This window comes from Armigeres subalbatus, chromosome 2 (genome assembly GCF_024139115.2).
Source record: "Armigeres subalbatus isolate Guangzhou_Male chromosome 2, GZ_Asu_2, whole genome shotgun sequence".
In the NCBI taxonomy this organism is placed as follows: domain Eukaryota; kingdom Metazoa; phylum Arthropoda; class Insecta; order Diptera; family Culicidae; genus Armigeres; species Armigeres subalbatus.
Genome location: NC_085140.1, coordinates 254,804,662 through 254,830,283, shown reverse-complemented (window position 1 = coordinate 254,830,283; position 25,622 = coordinate 254,804,662).

Below are 25,622 nucleotides of genomic sequence, written 5' to 3'. Positions count from 1 at the left end.
TAACAATTCTTGGATATCGCAAGAATTGTATTTAACCGACTGGCTTCACTCCACTTGGAAACAGTTGCACAAAGATTTTTCCAGCTTTTTTCCACTTTTATTTGGTGGGTCGTCATAATAAAATGCCCACTTGTCGTTTTTTTTACAAAATGGTCACTTTGGATCTCTAGATCTCGATTGCCCGTGATCCGATTTCGTTGAAAATTTGATCAGAGGTCAGATACCGTGGACCTTCCATAATTTGAACGGAATCAGAATCCAGATTAACAGCAAAGAGAGCAGCAAGAAACCAGTTTATCTGATGCTCATATAGAAACCAGAAGTTCAAATTGAACATGAACCCCGTTAATATGAATGATGTACCGTTCAAATTATCGGGGGTACCATATGAAGAGAAAGATCACAAAAGCCAGACTAACAGACTATTTTTTGACATAGACAATCTTAAAATGATGTTTAACTATACAGGTTTTTTTTACACGGTTGGAATTCATCAATTTCTCGGTAAACCCGAACTTTCACAACTTTTAAATACCCCTGAATTTTCTTTGATTTTTGTAGATTTTTTGGTGTAACAACTCATTGTTTCAATGACGCTGAAGGTCTTAAACGACTAAAACCAAACCGTGTAAAAAAAACCTGGGTGTAGTATACGCATACGTATATTTTAAAAAATTAAGTGTACGAACATTGATATCAAGTGAGATATATCGTAAACTGGCAAACACATTACGTTATAGCTACCGCAAATCGTGTTTATTTTTGTAACAAAATAAAATAAACACTTTCGATCTCGTCTGCTTCAAGTTGAATAGAGTAAAATGTATTGGTTATTCTTGAACGAGTCCTGGGTTGAGTTATCAATTCTGATCCTTTGATCCATTGCTTATGACATGCTGAGCATCGTATGAAAAGCCACATTCAAATATTTGTTATTTTTTAAATAAAACATTTTAAAATTTGAAATGGAAAATAAAGTGCATTTAAGACCATATACTCTTATCCCGAGACCTTCCTCGAAAGCTGACCACAGCCAGAAAGTTTTTTTTTATTCTGTTTCCAACTGTAAAAGCGAGAGATCAATTTCAATCACTACCTACCCTGACATCTGACGTTTATCGTCCGTCATCTTCTCAAACCAGTTCAAGCTCACTCCCGCGTGAGATTCTTTGAACGGTCCGATCAATGAGTGACAATTAATAGAGTGACCAACGACGGTATAGTTCTTATTTAATTTATCTTAATTGATTTTGCACAAAAAAGAAGCCCACGCTCCCTTCCGCAGCACCGACAGCTGTCGACCGACGACAGTGGCAGAATTTCGAGGTGATACCTCGCCGCATTCGACCGTTGGTCAGTGCCGATTTTGCCCTCGCCGGGAAGATACACCTAAAGTGAAAGAAGATACAGATCTCGCGATCTGTGCTGCTCGCCGAAGACGCCCGCGCCGCGCTCGAGTTCTAATTGTCGCGATCTATCAATTTCTCGGAAGATAAGGTCATTTTGTCAACGTGTGTTCAACTGAAGCGAGGGCAGTGATACCCCGAGTGGCCCATGTGCTGTGTTGTTTATGATAATTCCAGCCGTGTAACCGAGTTACGAATCTGAGTGAATTGAATTGTGCTGCTGCCTTAACGGCAAACATTTCCCAGCCGGTGTAAATAAGTGCAGACTATTGTATTTTGATTTGCTTCACACGGCTGTAGCGCGTAGAAGTAGAGCCAACATCAGTTTGTTTCGTTCGATCACATTACCGTTCTGTTGTGCACCCTGCCTATTTATTTTGCAGCGCTTTTTGCAATACATTCGTTCGATTAATTTAGGTATGTATGTTAATTTATTTTACCATTTGCCATTTCTCTTTCAAGCAGCTCTTTACTTCCTCTCGTTTGTTTCTTTCGTTATTTCTGCTTTCGCGTACGTCATCCACTATTTCCAGCAGGTTTCGATGGGGAATTTTTCCCGACAGGTAATAGAGGATAAGGGGCGTTTGATGCTGAAGATTTATTACACGAGGTAGCAAATTATGAAAAAATCTCGCTTCATTGAAACCTAAAAATAACAAAAGTTTGGGGTCTCTGTGACCTCTGAAAATTTTTTGAAAAAAGGACCTGTGAGAATATTCGCGACTCTTTCTACCTCTAATTACGCAAATATGTAGCAATATTACGCTTTCTTCAGAGGTTTGGAGGATTTGAATATTTATGAAAGAGGCAACACCTGCGGAGCATCGAATAATAGTTTTCTAGAAAACAGAAAAAAAATCAAGAAACTGTCGTGAATGTTGGATATCAATTTTATTACAAAAAAATGCATAGAAGAATTCATTCCCTTAACTGCTAAGATGCTTATTTATAAAACCCATAACAGGGTTCGTAATTTTCGTTCGGTGAGACGAAAATAAGCGATTGAGACCGAAGAAAATCTTATTTCTAAGTCTGTGACAGAAATAGAGAGAAAAAAGTGAGTGAAAGATAGAAAATTATTATTAGTGGAATGTCTTTTCTTGTTGTTATAAGACGAGTTTGTACAATTTCAATTAATTCAATCACTTAAGCAGTGGCTCGCTATTTTTCTCTAGAACAACTTGAAGATAAACAAAACCTGTGCACTGGATCAAATTCTTTTCCGTTTTCATCATTCTTACACCTCACTCGTTTTTCGCGAATTTTCATGTGCATTTATAAAATTTTATGACCTGACAGGATTCGAACAAAGAAATCTCTTAACTTAAAGGTCTAAAAACTTATGAATTAATTTGAATACTGCAATCAATACTTTATGTTGTTCTGTTGATTGCTGCTAATAATTCAAATATAAACTGTAAGCAATGTTTTACTAGGTTGTGCTCCTTAGCCATACCACATATTGACTGCTTATTGAGGGATAGGTTATTTGTTCCATAGAAGCTAGTCTTTTGCATTAGTGAAGGTACAAAAAGGATGAAGCGAGAAAACAAGCAAATAAACTTTTCTCACGTCGCGGGATAAATAGTTATCTTTCATCAGGCCTGTTCTTTCCCGCAAATGATTTCTCGCCGAAAATCTGCGTGAGTAAACTCCTCTGTTCGTGGGGGAACTACTATTCCTGGTTACAGCAGATGACCATATTGTGAGCATTGTGAATGTAATTGATTTTCTCTTAGAAATGAGTATTTCAATTCGATAATGCTTGATACCATATGATGCGATACGATACCAATGTATTAGATTATTGGGTAGAACCGAACACAGGAACACAAAGCAAAATTTGATTCTGTAAATTAAACATGCGATTGAATATTTGATAACTCAATAAAATAACTTTAACCTCTCGATTTGCATTACCGAGGTATCATTATTAACGAAACCTTTCGGAAATAAGATCTGCTCAAATTAACACTAAAGTATATTTGAGAATATTGTTGTTCGAAGCGTTAAAAGAAATTCCTTCGAAGCTTGGAAGCTGACCACGATCTTAGGAACTATTTATCTTTATATTTTACTAGTATCTGATTGGAGTCTCGAATAGCTTTATGGTATGTTACTTATAGTTGTTTCCAAGAATTACAACCTGTTTAGGCTCGTATAAGACAAGAGCCCTCCTTGGTCGTACAGAGTGCATGCTTACAAAGCAAGAGCATGCTGAGGGCGGCTGGGTTCGATTTCCGGTGCCGATCTAGGCATTTTTCGATTTACAATTGTTTCAGCTTCCCTGGGCATAAAAGTATCATCGTATTTAGCTCGATATACAAATGCAGAAATGGTAACTTGGCTTAAAAACCTCACAGTTAATAAGTGTGAAAGTACTCAATGAACACTAAGCTGCTAGGCGGCAATGTCCCAGTTGGGGATGTAATGCCAACGAAGAAGAAGACGATGCGTTACGACGACTGGAATGTTTAATCTCAAGTTCAGGATCAAATGTTCGGGATTTTATGATTTTTGAATTTTGAAATGGAAAATTGAATTAATTTCGGATTATAAAATGTTTGGATTTTAGATTTGAGGTCTTCTGATTTTTGGATTAGAGGATCTTAGGAATTTACGATATAATATTTGAGTTTAAAAACCTTTCGAATTTTAAAATTTCATTTTTTTGTTTTTTGAAATTAGGAGATTTTGGGATTTTTCGATTCTCGAATCCTGAGATTTTTGGTTTTCAGGAGTTTGGGGTTTGGGGTTATTCGTTTATTCGAACAAGTTGCACTCGACGCGGCTAGTTGTTTCCTATTGAAAATTGGCCGGATCGCTCATTGCGTTGCAGTGTTAAAAAAATTGTTTTTCTGTGAGGTACCTGAAAAAATTTTTTTAAAGATTGAACCAAAATGCATGTGAATTGATGGAAAAGTAAAATCTGTCTCCTAAAGTTCTATGTCGGCCTCTTTTGTGTGTTTTTCTTATTTTTTTAATGATGAAATGGCACCACCAACTGGGTGGATTGATCTAGGTTTTTTATTTACAGATTATCAATTTTTGGATTTTAGGGCTTCTGTTTTTTTAATTATTATTGATTTAAAAATTTTCTTGGTTTAGAATTCAAATTTTTGGATTTTAGATTCTGTGTTTGATATTTCAGGATTTTAGGATTACAGAAGATATGGGGATCTCCAGAATTTGGATTTTAGAATTCATGGATTAATGAAATTTCTAGCTTTTGGATTGTAGAATTTACGAATTTAAGGATTTTCGGATTCTTGAATTTAAGTACTTTATTATTTTAGGATTTCAAATTTTTAGGATTCTTGGATTTTTTTTGTTTAAGGATTCAAGGATTTTCGAATACATATTTGAATTTTTAATGTTTTTAAGTTTCAGGATTTTTGAATTCTAGAGATCTAAATAAAAAAAGGATTAGGAAAAAAATTCTCAAAATTATGAGTTAGAGAGATTTTAGGATTTAAGGTTTGGGATCTTGAATGTTATATTTTGATATTTAGGATTTCAAGTTTTTGGACTTTAATTTGGATTTTGATTTTGACATTTAGGATAAGGCGGTGAGGATAACAAATTCAATATTTTGGATTCCCAAGTTTTAGGATTTTTGTTTATAGGAATTGAAGATTTTGGAATTTTAGGATTTTGAAATTTAGAGTTTGGATTGAAAATTAAAGATTTTTGGAATATTAAGTTTTGAAATTTAAAGTTTTGGTATTTTATAAGTTTTTAAATTTAAGGCTTTTGGAATTTTGGATCTCAAGATTTTAGATTTTTGTTTTTTATTTATTGAATATAAAATTTTTGAATTTTCGATTTTAGAATCTAGGAGCTTAAGCATATTTTGGTTTTCGATTTTTGAATTTCAGAAAATGTTTTGATTTTAGAGTTAATTCAAGATTATGATTTAGAATTTCAGCATTTTGGTTTTTTAAGATATAAATTTTGATTATTTGGATTATTTGATTCCAAAAGATTTTTGTATTCTCGATTTTTTGATTATAGGAATTTATGATTTTAATATTTAAATTTAAGAATTTGAAAATTCTAAGAATTTGAGGCCTTAGGATTTTTGATTTTCAGATTTCTTTATTTTTATATTTTAGAATTTTGGATTATCAGGTTTTGGATTTTTGAATTCAAGTATTTTGGATTTGGTTCTCAAATTTAATTATTTTGATATTCAGAATTTTAGCATTAGGGACTTCAGGCCCTCCTTAGCCTGGCAGTAAGATGCGCAGTATATAGCAGAGCCGTGCTAATGGTGGCTGAGTTCGATTCGCTAAGGTCTTGAAATTGTCTCAACTTCCTAGGGGCTGAAAGTGTCTATTGTTATGATATGCAATAAAAACGGTAACTTGGCTTAAAACATCGCGACTATTACTGTGGAAGTACTGAATGAACACAAAGCCTGAGGCAATATCAGTATGGGGATGTAATTCCGATGAAAAAAGAAAGAAGACTTCCAAATTGTTACTTATTGCTCTGGATTCTCGATTTTTTAGGTTTGCAGGATTTAGAGATTAGTTTTTAGTTCGTTTTTATTTATTGCATGTTATTTGCTATGATTAGGTATATTTTTGTTCCTCCTCGGATATCGTAAAAGTGTATTTCCCAAAACTAATGCTTGTCAATAGAAGGCTACTAGGAAGAGTGACAAATTCTAAATTATTTATCCAACTTAGGAATAAAAAACTGAAAATTAAAAAATTGCAATTAGTCAGATGTGAATGAAATTTGAACTCTAAATATGTTGAAAATCAAACGAGATGAAAAGTTCAATAAATAAACTCTTTGAATAGAAAACTCAAAAAATAAAATTCTAAAAAATCAAAATATGATATTGATGTAATTGTGAATTGAACCTTTTAATTGCCTAAAACGTAACGTTCAAATGCGTAAACAAAAAATTTAATTTTAGAGAGTTTAAAGACTTGCATTTAAGGATTTTTTTAATTTTTTCATACTAGAATTTCAGGAGATTTGGGTGTTTTGCTTCTCGTATATTACGGCTTTGAAATTTCAGAATTTTAAAATTTTTGGATTTTACTATTTTCAGACATCAGGATTTTTAGCAATGCGTAACTTCTAGTTCGACCTCACGAAAACATTGACTGGCAAAAATTTGCATCGGCGGTAAACATTGGTATTGAATCAACTAATATTCTTCCTCCACTGGATGAGTATCGATTCCTTACCGAATTGATTCATAAAAGCGCACTAGAAGCTCAAGAAACGACGCGTTCCAAGTACATCTGTCATAAGAAGACCAGCCACTCTCCCTGGATGGGATGATGAATATACCTAAGTTGTATTCCGAGAAATCTGATGCCTTCAAGGCCTTCCGTAAACACGGAAGGTCTGAGCTTTTCGAAGAGTATTTGAGGCTTGAAAGAAAGCTCAAAATCTTTCTCAAGGCTAAAAACGTAGCTACTGGCGACGTTTTGTCGAGGGACTATCACGAGAAACCTCAATGACAACACTTTGGAAAACGGCCCGCAACATGCGGAACCGCATTTCCACCAACGAGAGTGAAGAATACTCTAATCGATGGATATTCAACTTCAATAGGTCTGTCCAGATTCCGTACCAGCAGAACCGCTATTTCGAGAATCTACGCTTGATCCCGGTTCTTTGGGTGGACCATTCTCAATGCTGGAACTATCTATGTCTCTTCTTCTTTCATCAAACAATTCTTCTCCGGGATGCGATAATATCAAATTCAATCTTCTAAAAAACCTCCAGATATCGCTAAAAGATGATTACTTGACCTGTACAACTGTTTCCATGGAGGTACAACATCGTACCTTACCAGAATGGCGCCAGGTCAAAGTAATAGCTATTCAAAAGCCTGGGAAACCAGCGTCTAATCACGAAATTCATACCGACCGATTGCCATGCTATCATGCATGAGAAAATTATTGGAGAAAATGATCCTTTCAAGAATTGACCATTGGGTCGAGCAAAATGCATTACTGTCAAATACTCAATTCAGGTTTCGAAAGGTAAAGGAACAAATGACTGTCTAGCGTTGCTCTCTTCAGATATACAGCTGCCCTATGCGCACAAAGAGGAGCAACTGGCTTCAGTTTTCTTGGATATTAAGGGCGCTTTTGATTCTGTTTCCATAGAAGTACTGTCGGAAAATCTGCACAGTAGTGGATTACCCGTTATTTTGAATAATTTCTTGTACAATTTGTTTGTCAGTAAAACACATGAACTTTACTCTCAGCACTCTGGACAACTTCCAGAAATAGCTACATGGGCCTTCCCCAAGGTTCATGTTTAAGTCCTTGCTTTACAATTTCTATGTTAAAGATATTGACAATTGTTTGGAAGGACAATGCACGCTTAGACAACTTGAAGATGATGCCGTGAGTCTCCCTAAGAGGTTCATGTGCAGAAGTCCTGCAAAGACCATTGCAAAATTCCTAAATAACCTGACTGTTTGGGCCAGACATTTGGGGATCGAGTTCTCTTCCGCAAAAAACTCAATTGGTTTGTGTGTTTACTAAGAAGCGGTACCCTGCTCAACTGAAACTAAAGCTGTTGAAGATGACGCATAAACCAATCTTTATCTTCTAAATACCTTGGGGTCTGGTTTGATTCTAAGTGTACCTGGAAGACCCATATTGATTATTTGTTAGAGAAATGCCATAAAAAGGATCCATTTTCTCCGTTCTATCTCCGGAACATGGTGGGGCGCTCACCCGGAAGACCTTCATCAAACTATATAAAAACGACTATTTTCTCTGTTTAGAGTACGGTTCTTTCTGCTTCCTCTCAGCAGCTGAGTACCACCTAATCAATTTGGAACGAATTCAATATCGTTGTTTGCGTATTGCCCTTGGCTGTATGCATTCAACATAAGCCTGGAGGTGCTTGCTGGAATCACTCCTTTAAAGCACCGTTACTGGAGGCTCTCACTTAGAATACTGATCAAATGTGGAACAAGTAACACACTTGTATTAGAAAACTTCGATAATATGCTTGAACTGGCTCATCATTCAAAGATACCTGCGAGTCTATCTCAATCTACATATCGACAGATCTCTGTCTTCCATGTTATAATCCACCTCGAGTTCACTTCGTCAACGACAGTTCCTCAATTGAATACGATCTGTCCATGAAACACGCTATTCAAGGAATACCAGATCATCTTCGACAAATATCTATCCCTTCCATTTTTTCTGAAAAATATGAACATGTCAATTGCAATAATAGATATTTCACTGATGGTTCTCGCATTAACGGATCCACTGGCTTCGGTGTTTTCAACGTAAATTCAACCACCTTCCGAAAACTTCAAGAACCGTGTTCGGTTTATGTTGCTGAGCTGGCAGCAATTAATTTCGCTTTGGGGATAATTTCCGATCAGCCCGTAGACCATTATTTCATCTTCTCGGATAGTCTTAGTTCTATCGAGGCACTCCGGTCGATGAAACCTGTTAAGCACGCAGAGAACTGCCTAGGGCGTGGTGGGATTTAGCAGTGGGCTCTGCTAAAATCCCTCCCAAAAAACCACAAGTGCCCGTAAGCGGACTCTATCAAAGCGACTGTGTGCCGCTTCAAAGCACAAGCCCAGGGAGGAATTGCCAACTGGCATGTGGAGTGTCCCTACTTCGGTAGGGAGTGGTGCGTGAGCTGCTTCGGCAGGGAGTGAGTGATCTGTTTGTGCTGGAGGCAGGAGTGTCATAGCGAGTCGCCGCCGCTATGGCAGCCTCGAAGCGCAGCAGAAGTCTGAGTATGGACTGCACATGCTAAGGTAAGAGTGTCGTAGCGTTGCTACCGATACCGACACCTCCGGTATGGCGCATGGCAGTGGAGTGTTAGAATAAGTTGTGGAGTGTACCTACTTCGGTAGGGGTAGCGCGTGAGCTGCTTCGGCAGGGGAGTGAGTGATCTGGTTGTGCTGAGGCAGGAGTGTCATGGCGTGTCGCCGCCGCTATGGTCACCTCAAAGCGCAGCAGAAGTCTGAGTATGGACTGCACATGCTGAGGCAGGAGTCGAGGTATCCCATCGACACCTCGAGGCATTGCAGTGGAGTGTTAGGAGTGAGCACCTGAAAAAGGGTCACATGGAGCAGATGGTCTTTGGAGAAGCTGCTTCTGGCGGCAGGGTAGCAGTGGGTTGTACCCACACCTACAGTTGTGCACATGTGGTGCATGGGGAGTGTCCCTGCTTCGGCAGGGTAGTAGCGTATGGTCTGCTTCGGCAGTGGCGTGATTGCTCCGCTCCTGCTCAGGCAGAGTGTCGTAGCGCAATATCTGTAGGCCCAGGCAGTTACCGCTATTGACACCTCGAGGCATGGCAGCGGAGCGTCCGGGAGAGCATCCAAGTAAGACTCAAATGGAGTGAATGGGGTGCGAGGTCAGTCTCGCGTGGGACGAGTGCCTGTGTGAGCGATAACGTGAGTGAAGTACGCTTAGTACTGCCGTCCCCCAGAAGTAGTACTGCGAGGTAGTTCCTGGGGAAACGATGGTGGAGCCCAAGGGAGTTTAGTCAGTATTACCGGTATGAGTCGAGTCCGACACTCAGTACACTTCCGTGGTAGTTTGGCAACTACAATGCACGTGTACTGGGTTAGATGTGTAAATGCATTCTCCTTGTAAAAAAAAAAAAAAAAAAAAGCACGCATCTTACTTTCTTACAACTGTAAGAGAGCAGATGCGTGATTTGGTCGAAAGATCATTTAAGATTACCTCTTTGTATGAGGTCCCATCCCATTGCCTAATCTATGGCAATGAGAAGGCGGACTCGCTAGCAAAGGTGGAGGCACAGGAAGGAGAAGTTTATGATAGACAAATCTCGAACAACGAGTTTTTCTCATTAGTCCGTCAGAGTACTCTTCAAAATTGTGGCAAATGATTTGGTCACACAATGAACTTGGACGGTGGCTCTTTTTTCCATAGTTCCTAAAGTTTCTGCGCGAGCGTGTGGTTCAGAGGTGAGGACTTAAGCCGAGGCTTCATTCGCACGATGTCGAGACTTATGTCCAATCACTATCTTCACTAAACGCACACCTCTATAGAATAAACCTGGTTGATAGCAACCTATGTAGGTGTGGAGCCGGTTACGATGACATCGATCACGTAGTTTGGTATTGCTCGAAACGACGCCTCCAGAGAGCAACTATTGGATACCCTTGTGGCCCGAGGGAAACAACTCTACAGGGTAGTAAGAGGTGTCTTGGGGGATCGCGATGTGGTTTATATGCAGGCCATATATGCCTTTCTTTGCTCGTCTGACATAAAAGTCTAATTCCCCTATCTTTTTTCTTTCTCGTTTTTGTTTTTGTCTTATTGTTCTGTGTAATACGAAGCTATGGCCATCGGAAGATGCTCCCTGACGAACCACAACTTCGAGCCTGACGCTACGCCATACCGTTATTGACGTCAAATTCCCGGATGAGCAGCTGAAATACCTCAAACCTAAATCTCAACCTAGTCCGTCCTGAAATTACGCAATCTAACCTTTGAGTCGCCACGCCGAGTATCTTGGTCTATACCCTTTTCCCTTACTAACTGTTGATAATAAGATGATATCGATTGTAAATATCATAAAGTCTCGGCTCCGTTAAGTGTTATACACGCCTGAGCCTGTCAAATAAACACAATAGATAAAAAAAAAAAAAAAAAGAATTGAAACATTAAGGTCTGAGGGAAGCCCTCTCGCGGTAGACCGCTATTTTCATAATAAAATGTGTATAACTCGGAATTGGGAACGAATTTCGCTTATCCCAACTGACAATCTCTTTGAAATTTATCAAGGAATGTTCCTAGAAAATTTTGTGGACCAACTATTTCCCAAATTTGAATTAAGCTCTAAATACTATTGTAAAAACAAAAATTTTCGCTTCTCAGTACCTCTCTCCGATGATTTGACGCATAAAGGAATCGAATTTCGCAAAACCCAACTGACAAAAGTTTTGAAATTTTTCAACGATCATTTTGATGTAATAAAAAGTATATGTGACCGCAATAATTTTTTAATAAAAAAGTTTTTTAAATTCCATACACAAGTTACCATTTCGGGAGAGCAGCCAACAGCATATTTTCTTGTGGCGCACGGCAGGAAAGGAGCGATGAGAGCGATAGAAAGTCCGTCAACTTTGTATGTAGCGTGACACTAGAAAAAAGCGTATTCCCATTTGTAAACACGGATATACCAAATAAATAAATAGAAATCAAATGTAGGAATGGGACGAGATAAATAATTAAAGTTCCTCCAGGAATTCCGGCGGAAGCTCGAACAGGAATTTCCCCAAAGTTCCCACAGGAATTCCTCCGGAAGTTCCTCCAGGAATTCATCCGAAAGTTCCTTCAGAAATTCCTCCGCAAGTTCCTTCAGGAATTCCTCCGGAAGTTTCTTCAGGAATTCCTCATACATGGATACAAATTTCATCCATTTGCTTCAAAAATATACATGTTTATTTCAAAATGGTAATATGTTTGAATCAAACATATTTATTTTAAAACCAAATTAAATCCTGTTTGTTTTATACATTCACTAGTGGGCAGCCCTCGCTCGCTCCTTGCAAAAGTAAACAAAACACTCGAGTTGGGATCGGATCCGATCGGAAGCAGCAGAGGAGTAGAACCAAGAGTAGAAGCAGATGTTTTCTTGCTTCCAAATAAATGATAAGGATGTTTTCAGGTACAGAAAGGTAAGTATATGAAATATGAACCTATGGAATTGTGAAATCTGGTAGTCAAATGCTACCAGAATATGAACATTGGTAGAATTGATACCAAAATATTATGAGTGGTCGAACCAAAACAATAATATCCATGTTTGCTTCAAACATTTAGCTGGTTGAAACAACTTGAAACGCACATTTGATTCAAAAAAAGTTTTCGCCTGCTTCAAATGCAACAATATGTTTGATCCAAACATATTTATTTTTGATGCCAGAACAAACTGAATTTATGTTTGGATTCACCTAGAATATGTTTGTTCTTAACGTAGTTTTTTCTGCGTGTAAAGTTCCTTCAGGATTTCCTCTGAAAGTTCCTTCAGGAATTCCTCCAAAATTCCTTCGGGAATTCCTCCGGAAGTTCTTTCAATAATTCCTCCGGAAATTCTTTCAGGAATTCCACCAAAAGATAATCTAGGAATACCTCCGGAAGATCCTCCAGGAATTCCTTCGGAAGATCCTCCAGGAGTTCCTCCGGAAGATTCTCCAAGAATTCCTTCGGCAGATCCTCCAGGAATTCCTCCGGAAGTTCCTCCTGGAATTCCTCCGGAAGTTCCTCCAGGAATTCCTCCGGAAGTTCCTCCAGGAATTCCTCCGGAAGTTCCTCCAGGAATTCGTCCGGTAGTTCCTCCAGGAATTCGTCCGGAAGTTCGTCCAGGAATTCGTCCGGAAGTCCCTCCAAGAATTCCTCCGGAAGTTCCTCCAGAAATTCCTCCGGAAGTTCCTCCAGAAATTCCTCCGGAAATTCCTCCAGAAATTCCTCCGGAAGTTCCTCCAGGAAATTTCTTCCAGTTCCTCCAGGAATTCCGAAGGAACTTCCGGAGCAATTCCCGGAGGAACTTCCGGAGGAATTTCCGGAAGAATTCCAGGAAGAATTCCCGGAGGAATTCCTGGAGGAACTTCCGGAGGAACTTTCGGAGGAATTCCCGGAAAAATTCCCGAAAGAACTTCCGGAGGAATTCCAGGAAGAATTTCCGGAGGAACTCCTGGAGGAACTTACTTTATGTTTCTTCTTTGTCTTATTTGTTTTATTTGTTTTATTTGTCTTATTTGTTTTATTTGTCTTATTTGTCTTATTTGTCTTATTTGTCTTATTTGTCTTATTTGTCTTATTTGTCTTATTTGTCTTATTTGTCTTATTTGTCTTATTTGTCTTATTTGTCTTATTTGTCTTATTTGTCTTATTTGTCTTATTTGTCTCATTTGCCTTATTTGTCTAATTTATCTCATTTGTCTTATTAGTTTTAATTGTCTTATTTGTCTTATTTGTCTTATTTTTCTTATTTGTCTTATTTGTCTTATTTGTCTTATTTGTCTTATTTGTCTTATTTGCCTTATTTGACTTATTTGTCTTATTTGTCTTATTTGTCTTATTTACACCAGCACTACTGTTATCACCCAAATACTTTTCAAAGCTTATGTGGAAACCCTGTACAGAAATCATCTTACGATATTTTCTAATGTTGTTCTAAAAACAGCTCATGTTTTCATTTTCCAAAACCCGCTGGAGTTTGTTTATTTTGATTTCCTCATTGAGTGATTGGTCGGCACTGTTGTTGTTCTCTCGCCGAACCACTGCATGAGTGATAATTTTTTCCCCATTGTTGCCAATTCCTTTTGTTCCTGCAATAGGCCTTTTCATGTGACACTGCTGAGACTGCACTTGTTTACAACCGCTGAACAGGCCTGCAAGTCCGAAGCTGTCACTTTCATAGAAGAACTGTCAATTGACGATAAAATCAGCTGTTTTTAAACGTCTCGTGAAAAGGCCCATTGCAAACTGCATAATGATGAAATAATTTTGGCAACTCTGACAGCGTTATTCTGGCGGGCTGAATTGGACAATTGGGTTGTTTAGGGGTATATATGTTTTTACATATTCTGAATCTGCATGAAAAACTGAGCCTAACCTCAATTTTTCAGAATTTTTGGAGCCCCGGAACAATTTTTAATTTGGATTTTAAATTTATATGGGACTAAAAATTTGTTCTTATGCTGCATGGGCCAACTGTCATTCTATGAATGTTAGTGTTAGTAATGGCTTATTGTTTGCTATACAAAAATGAAAATAAAAGGTTTACAATCAAAATAAAAATATGTTGGAGATCAGAAAAGCATCCTCTTTATGATAAACTATAAAAAACCTCATATTTTTCTCTGCTCAACAACCCAATTTTCTCTCTCAGAGAGTGCTACCACGTGCTTTTTTAACGGCAAACCCTTCCCTCGGACCTTAATAGGTCCTTTATCTCTTAATGGATTTTAAGGATTTATATATCAATCGATTCGCAAACTCTCAACCAATTTGCCAGTAGTATAGAAACTTTTACACCTGTGTTCAGAATAATAGCAGCGGAAGCTGTTTTTCATACAAAATGGTCAAATTTGACAAGCTGTAACTTTGTACCCCGATGACCGATTGAGGTGAAATTTTGGCAGTGAACTACAAATATGTTGAAATTTACATATATGTACTAAGTAGCATTTTTTTCGAAGGACGCGTTCAAAAATTACGCACTAGGTCAAATTGTTCAAAAAAATAGCAGTTTTTATTTTTGATATATTGGCCAATTCAAATGTCAAATTCCACAATTTGTATTTTTTTAATTATAAACTTAGTGTCTCGCAACACCTGAATTCAAATTTATAACATTCCAATCAATAGTTTTCCTGATAATTCCAAAACAAAAACTTATTTTGAACAATTTGACGAAGTGCGTAATTTTTGAACGCGTCATTCGAAAATATTGCTACTTAGTATATGTAAATTTCAACATATTTGTAGCTTACTGCCAAAATTTCAGCTCAATCGGTCATCGGGGAACAAAGTTACAACTTGACAAAGTTGACCATTTTGTATGAAAAACGGCCTCCGCTGCTATTATTCTGAACACAGGTGTATGTATCAACGGTAAACTATTGAAAACTTTAGTTCTTTCATGCATCGTGCATCTCCTATGCAGCGCGTTCCAATCCTTGGTAATTGCCTACTTTTGAGGTATTATCAATTGTTGAACTGGGGTGGCGCAGATGCTAGACAATGGGGCCCTTACTCCATCACAGAGTGGGAGAAGCGCTAAACCTGGGTAGTAATGTCAGTGGGATAGATCCTTCTCTTCTATTCATTTATTTAGTCTACATCTAAACAGATAACACTGAATCAACAATTTGACGCCACAATATACGGTTCGAGGCCGCATATCTTCATCCTCGAATACGCCCCACGCTCGCCAAGTCGTTTTGCACCTGGTCTGCCCATCTCGCTCGCTGCGCTCCACGCCGTCTCGTACCTGCCGGATCGGAAGCGAACACCATCTTTGCAGGGTTGCTGTCCGGCATTCTTGCAACATGTCCTGCCCATCGTACCCTTCCGGCTTTAGCTACCTACTTCATAGTGGGTTCGCCGTAAAGCTGGGCGAGCTCGTGGTTCATTATTTGCCGCCACACACCGTCTTCTTGCACGCCGCCAAAGATGGTCCTAAGCACCCGTATTTCACAACGTACATTGTTAGCAGCCGTTAGCAAGGATCCGAGGTAGACGAATTCCTGGACCACCTCGAAGGTATCCCCGTCTATCGTAACACTGCTTCCCAGGCGGGCCCTCTCGCGCCCGGTTCCGCCAACAAGTATGTACTTTGTCTTTGACGCATTCACCACCAGTCCAACTTTTATTGCTTCACGTTTCAGGCGGGTGTACAGTTCTGCTACCTTTGCAAATGTTCGGCCGACAATGTCCATGTCATCCGCGAAACAAATAAATTGACTGGATCTGTTGAAAATCGTACCCGGCTGTTACACCCGCCTCTTCGCATGACACCTTCTAGGGCAATGTTGAACAACAGGCACGAAAGTCCATCACCTTGTCCTAGTCCCCGGCGCGATTCGAACAAACTGGAGTGTTGGCCCGAAATCTTCACATAGTTTTGCACACCATCCATCGTTGCTTTGATCAGTCTGGTAAGCTTCCCATGAAAGCTGTTCTCGTCCATATTTTTCCATAGCTCTACGTGGTCTATACTGACGTATGCCGCCTTGAAATCATCGAACAGATGATGCGTTGGGACCCGGTATTCACGGCATTTTTGAAGGATTTGCCGTACAGTAAAGATCTGGTCCGTCGTCGAGCGGCCGTCAACGAAGCGGGCTTGATAACTTCCCACGAACTCATTCACTAATGGTGACAGACGACGGAAGAAGATCTGGGATATCACTTTGTAGGCGGCATTTAGGACGGTAATCGCTCGAAAATTCTGACACTCCAGCTTGTCGCCTTTCTTGTAGATGGGGCATTTAACCCCTTTCTTCCACTCCTTCAGTTTTTCAGATTCTGATTATCAATTTGGCTAACTTTTCCGGGCCCATCTTGATGAGCTCAGCTCCGATACCATCTTTACCAGCTGCTTTATTGCTCTTTGGCTGTAGGATGGCATCCTTAACTTCCCTCAAGGTGGGGGCCGGTTGGCTTCCATCGTCCGCTGAACTGACGTAGTCATCTCCTCCGCTGCCTTGACTTTCACTGCCTGTACTCTCAGGGCCCCCCTATTATAGGCGTTTCTCAAAACTGTAATAATAATCGACTATAGAACAGAAATATATGTCATACATACATACATACATACATGCATACATACATACATACATACATACATACACACATACATACATACATACATTTATATAAATACAAATAAAAAATAGGAAAATTTGTCAATTCTATTTATTTACTAACAAAAAACAACAATCGTAGTTTAATTATGCTTCAAGCAATACATTAATTGTAATACACATAACAATCAATTATAGCTCATTATGTACTGTTTAGTCCATTATATACTATTTGAAATACCAATGTATTCAAGTCAGGGGTAACATATTGCGATCCCCCTCTTTTATTTCAAACACCCACATTAGTCGATAAACCATATTTCGTCACTGGTCGTACCACCAATCACCTGATATTCTATCCCCCAACGGTTTTATCTGCTTCCGACTGTCCATAGTCTCGTTTGTTCGTTCGTTATGATACAATTGTTTCGAGCGAAAACGGTTTGTTCCGCCTGGCAAGCGTGATATCGATTTAAACTCAATTAAACATACCATCATCGTATGATTGGCTAATTACATACCAACTCCCTCTCATGCTCCGTCCAGGTCTACACACATCAAAGCATATACATCATCATTGTTGTAGTTCCCTTATGGCAAGCTTCACTCTCCCTCGGTCTCGTCGGTGTGGATTTGACGGCAAACAAAACAAAACCGAGCAAAACGCGTATGGTGAGGGGAAAACTTTGCGAAAATTTTCCAACCGTCACACCAATATGAACCACGCTATAAAAGGTACTGGGTATCCGTCCATTGACGTCCAATCGATGGTAAATCGATGCGAACTTTTGGCAAGGTCACATAATAGTCGTACAGCATTCTATGATTTGAAACAGCAAAATTGTTTAACCAAGATTACAAGAAGACAAATAGACAAAAAGACATGAAGCAAGAAAACAATACGAATAGTAACCCAGAAGACAAGAAGACAAAAATATGTGTTGAACTTATTGTTTCAATAAAAAAAACACAATTATAAAGTAATTTAAAAAAAGAAGAAGACAATAAGAGAATAAGACAAAAAACAAGAAGAAAAGAAGACTAGAAGACAAGAAGAAAAGAAGACAAGAAAAAAAGAAGACAAGAAGGCAATAAGACAAGGGGGTAAAAAGACAAGCCGTTGCAGGAACTATATCAACTTCAATAATCATTTATCGATAGCATGGTAGTTCAATACTGAATCCCAGTGCACTTCGTTCGAGCAAAAGCCAAGTGCGGTCAGTCTTTCACCCCTTTCTTGACAGCAGCCATCCGAGAAAAAAAAGTTCACAATTCCACAGTAATGGAAATGAATCGCATGAAAGGGCTTACCAGCTAATCCGAAGTAAACCAATCCCAACAACAGGAGGAAGAAAACAAACTGCATCAGCTGAGCGACCGAATGATGGCATAAAACCGAACAGTTGGCACGCCTAACCGAAGAGCCCCAGGAAGCGAGATCGACCACCCATGCGCTCTTGCTCTCAACCGGCAGCGTATCTCCCATGTTGTCGGAGCGCCGGCCGGTCTGAGTAGGATCGATTCGCAAACATAAAACATGCTGCTCGTGCAAATTCGTAGCCCATACATTGCGTATATTTTGCGCTCTCCTGTGATGTTCTCCCACCACGTGCAAGAAGGGAACCATCGCCCTGTTTGGGCCACACGAACGGTGGCGAGTTTTCTTGCTATTTTTCCTTTTTTTCAAACGGAACAAACATATACACACATAATCGCTGGGAAACAATAAACATCGACATGTTCCGTGTGAAAGAGACCTCCTGAAATAGGGAGGATCGATTTTTAATGCTGTTGACAAAAATCATTGAAAATATGAGATTTTTTCAAGTTTTCATGCGAATCCATGCGATTTATGTAATTAACTCTTGTCTCAGGAATATCCTTTGATCTATGAAATACGATTAAAAGAATCTCAACACTCTACATAATAAATGAGGTTTGCTCCCGGCATTCAAGTCGTAATGTCAGAAATACCTGTGGTACTTTATATTTCGTTTTTATTCGCGGTACATGTTATAGTATTTATTTACAGATGTCCTTTTTCGTCTAAAACTATCTACGTTGTACCACAGATATCTTTTGATCCTTCAGATTTCACCTGGAGTGACCATTTGATTTCAAATTTAAGATTAAGTTTCCCTCAAAAAAAGACGCGTTGTTGTTCATAATCTGTCGACCCCGCTGTTCCTTATCTTTTCACGCCGGTTCAAATGTGTAGGAGAAAAGTAAAGCATGCAGAAGCTGTTGTAGTGATAGTAGAATCAAATTTTTCTAACATTATCATTCTAAATTATATAGATTTCAAACATGAAATGTAATTAAAATGATACGAAAATTATTTTAACCTTTGACAGATACGTATTTCGACCTCAACAGTAAGGACGTCTTCAGTGTCTCGTACTTGAGTCGAGTCAATAAAGTAGTGGAATTAAATTGAATTATACAAACTCGTCTTATGATAAATGTAATTAAAATGTTTTGCAGGAACAATTGCTGAAATAGATAATATAGAATATTTTCTTATTAACCTTCCTAGGGCATTTGGGTCTATTTCGACCCAAGCACACCCAAAACAACGCTGTAACTTTGTAACGCAACGAGATAAAAATCTGAAAAAGTCTGACTTTTCCTAACTTTCGGAAACTAAGATTCACTGAGAAAATCTGCTTCCAGCGACATCTAGGAGAGGCGCCACAAAAAAAGTGAGATTTCATCACGATCACAAAAACTCAAATTTCAACCGTTTCGATCTTTAGGCACCAAACGAAAGCTCTAGGTTCCTAGAACAAGCCCATGAGGTGAATCATCCAAATTGGATTCCAAATTGACCCCTCTAGTCCCCGGGGAACATGTACTAGAAAGGTACTATTTAAGCTTCTCAATTTGACACCCAATTTTCCAGTTTCGTGTTATGAAACATAAAATTGCTTGCAAAAATGTGCTCTGATGATCCCAACTTTGTTATCTTGTATATGCCATTTCTGGGCAAATTTATCCCTCGAACGGTCATCGGAAAGCCCTCTGGAAGAACCGGAACATCCGTAAAAGTGGCCAATTCCAAAAGTTCATCCCAGAGCTTCGCAATTTTTTGGTAACCATTCATACTGGCAAATTGTGGATGCAATCAATAATGAAAGTCTCCAAATGTTCCAGAAACGGTCTTTTGGAAGATCCGGAACATACGTAAATATAATACCAAAAGTTCGTTTCAAAGTTTTGCTATTGTTTCGTAACAATCTATCCTGGCGAACTATGGATGCAATAACGAAAATCTTCTGTGACCCGCAAATGCCACAAAAACGGTCCTCCGGAAGATCCGGAGCATTCGTAAAATTGGCCAATTTCAAAAGTTCATCTTAGAGTATCGCGATTTTTTCGTAACCACGCATTCTGGCAAATTGTATATGCAATCAATACCGATTCTCGCGGTGTGAACGATGGATGGTTCTCCCAACAGCTGATGCAACTCGTGGTTCATTCGCCTCCTCCACGTACATCACCTTGCCGTAACCCTCTACGCGTTTCGAAGGGACTCGAGAATGCCCCTGAAACTCGAACTACGCACATCACCCGATCCATCGTCGCCTTGATCAACCGTATCAGTTTATCAGGAAATCCGTTTTCGTGCATTAGCTGCCATAGCTGGTCCCGATCGATTGCATCATATGCAGCTTTGAAGTCGATTAATAGATGATGTGTGGGCACGTTGTATTGGCGGCATTTCTGCAATACCCGACGTATGGCCAACACCTGATCTGTGGTAGAGCGTTCACCCATAAATCCCGCCTGGTACTGCCCCACGAACTCCAGGGGCTTTGTTGTTCTTCAGCCGGCCGATCTCCTCCTGGATTTCCTGGAGATTCGGAGCCGGAAGTCGCATGTCCTGTGCGCGTGCTCCTAGGTTCATTACCATACCGCCACCGTTGTCTGCCATATCGCCGTTCAGGTGCTCTTCGTAGTGCTGCCGCCACCTTTATGTCCTTACACATATCGGGCTGTGGCACGTGGCCCTTACGTGAACGGTTCAACTTCTCATAGAACTTTCGTGCGTTATTAGCGCGGTACAGTTCCTCCGTCTCTTCACGGTCTCGATCTTCCTGCTGGCGCTTTTTCCTCCGGAAAATCGAGTTTTATCTGTTCTGCGCCCGTTTGTATCGTGCCTCGTTCGTCCTCGTGCGGTGTTGCAGCAATCTCGCCCATGCTGCATTCTTCTCCTCAACTAACTGCTCACATTCGCCGTCATACCAGTCGTTTCTCTGATCCGGAGCCACCGTGCCTAGTGCAGCGGTTGCAGTGCTTGCAATGGCGGATCGAATATCTCTCCAGCCATCTTCAAGAGATGCTGCGCCAAGATGCTCTTCCGTTGGGAGTGCCACTTCCAGCTGCTGCGCGTAGTCTTGGGCTAATCTACCGTCTTGTAGCCGCCCAATGTTTAGCCGCGGCGGACGACTCCGATGCGTGTTGTACACCGTAGATAGTTTGGAGCGCAGACATACTGCAACGAGGTAGTGGTCGGATTCAATATTCGCACTGCGGTAAGTGCGTACGTTCGTGATGTCGGAGAAGAATTTACCGTCGATTAGAAAGTGGTCGATTTGGTTTTCCGTTACTTGATTAGGTGATTTTCATGTGGCCTTGTGGATATTCTTGCGGGGGAAGAAAGTGCTTCGGACTACCATTCCGCGGGAGGCTGCAAGGTTTATGTATCGTTGGCCGTTGTCGTTCGATACGGTATGCAGACTATCCGGTCCGATGACCGGTCTATACATTTCCTCCCTTCCTACCTGAGCGTTCATGTCACCGATGACGATTTTGGCGTCCCGCAGTGGGCATCCATCGTATGTCTGCTCCAGCTGTGCATAGAACGCTTCTTTCTCGTCGTCAGGTCTTCCTTCGTGTGGGCAGTGCACGTTGATGATGCTATAGTCAAAGAAACGGCCTTTTCACTTTTGATTTTATGGTTCATGCTAACGTAAAAACAGCACGACACTAATAAAATGAACATTGACTCCCAAGCGTCACAAATGCCAAAGAACAGCTGATGAATGAAGACGATCCTCCCATCGTATCCAACCTTTTCGGCCTGGCCGATACAAACCTTCCCTAACTTCAATTGCAACCGAACGTGTACGAGCAACGTACGAAAAGTAGTCAGTTAGACATAGTCCTGATGATGGGCAACATCGCGCCCGAAACCGGTCGACGTAAAAGGTATTTTGTTTAAATCTTAGTTGACGAGTGTAAAAACGATAAGTATTATGTCTTGTCTCGCGTCGCGTTTTATTAGAAACGGCCTTTTATCTTCAGCTTGCACATCCTTGCGTTGATTGGCTGCCATGCAATCACGTGTTGGCGCATCTTTCCCAGCACTATGAAACCGGTTCCCAGCTCGTTGATGGTGCCACAGCTTTGGTAGAAGGTAGCCGCTCGATGCCCGCTTTTCCACACTTTCTGTCCTAGGACACCACCAGGAATGCATTCGTGTGTGGATGTGTTAGTATTCATTATACTCTAAAACGTTCTCGAGGTCAGATCAAAGTATCTACCGGATCAATCATACCTTTTTCAATATGCTCATGGCCAGTATGTACCCAATCCAGTTGAAAAAATCCAGATTAATCCACCTAGCGATGGTGATGCCTTTCTCGTGCGTTATAAAATGAAATAAGAAAAACAGATTAGATATGGCAAAATAACACTTTAGGGAAATAGATTTTATTATGTCCATCATTTCTCACTTATTAGCATTCATTTCAATGCATTGCAGCAACCTACGATTTTTTTAAATTTTTTTTCCACATTTACTATGTTTTGTTAATAACTCCGGAACGCAAAGTCCGATCGGTCTAATTTTCAACAGGGTCTAACTAGACCACAACCTGCGTCGAATGCAACTTGTTATCGGATAATGCTAAGTACAAATAAGTTTGTCTCACATTTTTTGTACACATACAAACACACATACATACACACACACAGACAACACCCCAATCCGTCGAGCTGAGTCGATTGGTAAGGGAGATGCGGTCAATATGCGCCCCTAGGCTAATCACTTAATTCAATGGTGATTTCCTACTAAAACCAAAGTTACTTTTATCTCATGCGTACAAATATGTGCTACTTAGACCATTAGAACATTAGAACATTAGAATCAAAGTGTGCCGAGCAGTAAAGGGACGCATGAATAAAAATTTTGAGCGAGCAGAAAATGTGACACCTTAGAAAAATCTGTCTCATGCGCTCCCTCGAAATAACGAAATGTTTTTAGATGATAATGCTAGTTCGTATCCATGGTTTTTTGATGCATCCACCAACAAAAAAGGCATGATGCTTGTTTCAAGTGAGGTTCAAGCTAACAAATTTTAATAACTTGAACGCCAACCCCAAAAACAGTTTTTTTTTATAAGTTTCTGAAAAATAGTTTTTACGAAGAATCACAAGCTCTCCAGATGTCCATATCGTGGATCCTCAAATCGACAAATATAATGAGCTTGACTGAGCGCAAGCGGGGCAATATGCGCCACCCAAAAATGATAATCAAAATATTCCAATATTTTTCACTAAAATTTTCAAAATGTTTTGCACAAGAATTGTGTCAACTCTATCCTTTAAGTTAGGTAATGTCTCATACTTATGGTAATAAGGAGAAAATATTTGTTTTGTTTTTGTTGAATTCGCATTCTATACCGTCCCGCCCAGTCCGTTGCTGGGGGGCATGGAGTGCGATCCTCTCGTTTAATAAACAATGTGCACTCGCTTGGCTGTGGATATACAACAGTAAAGCAAATGTGGAGATTGGGCAAATCAAGCATCCGAAAGATATTCAATTTGCAAAAAAGAGAGCTAACCGCGGTGGAGGTTGGTACTCGGATTCTGATGGCTTTTCCGCAAACGTGACCTTTAGTGGTCTTGTTGTGTAGGGGTTATCACGCCTATCTAGAGAGTAGGAGGTTGAGGGTTCGAGTCCCTCCAAGACACGTGGATTCTTTTTCGCAAATTTCATATCAATTTGTCCATTTCGAAACATATGCTGTGCATATGCACAGCCAAGATATTTAACAAAAAAATGGTTTTCGTACGGCCGAGTTGCCGAATAATATGCAATTAATTAGAAAATATTTGTTGTGTCTAAAGAAAAAGCATTGAGCACGTATACGCCGAAATTACGTTGGAATGAGTCAAAATAATATTTAATTTTTTAAATTTACTACAGAGTTTTTTCGTTTGACGGCATACAATTTTTTTTTTTTTGCTTCGGCTACTTATGATTTTGAGACAAAATTTTGGTTATAAACCAAGAAAAGGTGGTGGCGCATTTTACCCAACCCGAGCATTTTATACATATCTCCCCTATATAACACTATGGGTCTCCGAGCCTTCTATAAAAAGTTCGGGTTTGGAGCGGTCCTATAGCTTTTCCATATACTTGGTATACGAGAAAGGCAAAACATATGATACTGATTTATATTAACATAAGATTTCCAAGGACCTCCAAAATAATCTTGAGCTAAGATCAAAATATCTACCAGATGCAAAATAATAAAATATCTCTTTACTTTTTTTTTAATAAATGACATTAACCCCAGGTCGTTTTGGAGAACCTAAAAGGGTCTGCAATGCAGTCGACCCTCGAGATGTAGTACAGTAGATATCGAGATGTGGAGCAGAAGTTCCTCGGAAAATTGTCCGAAAGGACTATCAGAGTAACCGAGACAACATTTAAGTATGTTTTCACGAGCCGATATCGAGTCTTAGAACATCGACTCATGGAGGGTCTACTGTAGCTTGTAAAAGAAATGAGGGGCGATTCAAATATGACGTCCATTACTTTTTGAGTCACCACCTAAAACCTGTGATGTCATGACCTAGCCCATTTGGCTACTGTGATCCTTGTTAGCTCAATCACGGTCTTTGCTTCTCTACGCTTATTTTTTTTTTTTTGCCAGGCTGCGAACGATTATTTTCGCTCAATGCGCAGCTCACCCAGGTTATTCTTGCTGGTTTCGATTAAGGCATTTAGAGATGAATTTGATTCTCTGTAGAATGTTTTCGGGTAAGAAACATTCACGACTCCTCAACATATGTACTATGTAGTGTATCCGTTATACTTTGTCACACAAGATACATATGTGCATGCAATGTCTGGCATATACAAGCTTTCAACTGAATACTGTAAAATGCCAATAGAACACTGAATTTAAAGCAGGCCAAGTTCCAGTTGGAATGTAGTGATCCCACGTGATTCTATAGTGGTGAATTAGTAAAAATCGCTCCCTTATTCATTATATCGTGACGCCACAGAAAACTGAAAAACAATTACCTCATGCTTTTGTGTTTCAATGCTGGGTAATCATATTGTTTACGATGTCAATTTTATGCCCTTGTAAGACCTTGAGGGGCCCTAACGTTTACCATCTTCCAAATAACATTTTCAAAAGCCGACCAGAACATTATCTACGGCCACTTCCTACTACGAGGATTAGACTAATGTGGTGGCTCAGAGAGATTGTCCAGATTTCTGAGCACAATTTCTGCAGGTAACACTTGGAACTTCACTTTAATGAAGATAATTTAAAAAAAAACAGAACAATCCACCTAGCGGTGATGGTGCCTTTCTCGTGTATTATAAAACAAGAAAACACATAAGAGTAACAAGAAAAGCACATATGAAAGATCAAAATTGAACTTTAAGGAGATAACTTCAGTAATTTATACCAATTCGCATTTATTTGAGTTCATTTGAATGCATTGTAGCAGTTTTTGAAAAAAAAAAATCTAAGTTGAAAAGCCCTTGAAAAGCCAATGTTTTTTCAATAACTCCGGAACTCGATGGCTTATTGGGCCAATTTTTAATAGCGAAAAATTATGAAAGATTCCGCGTCGAATGCAACTTGTTGCGAGTAAAT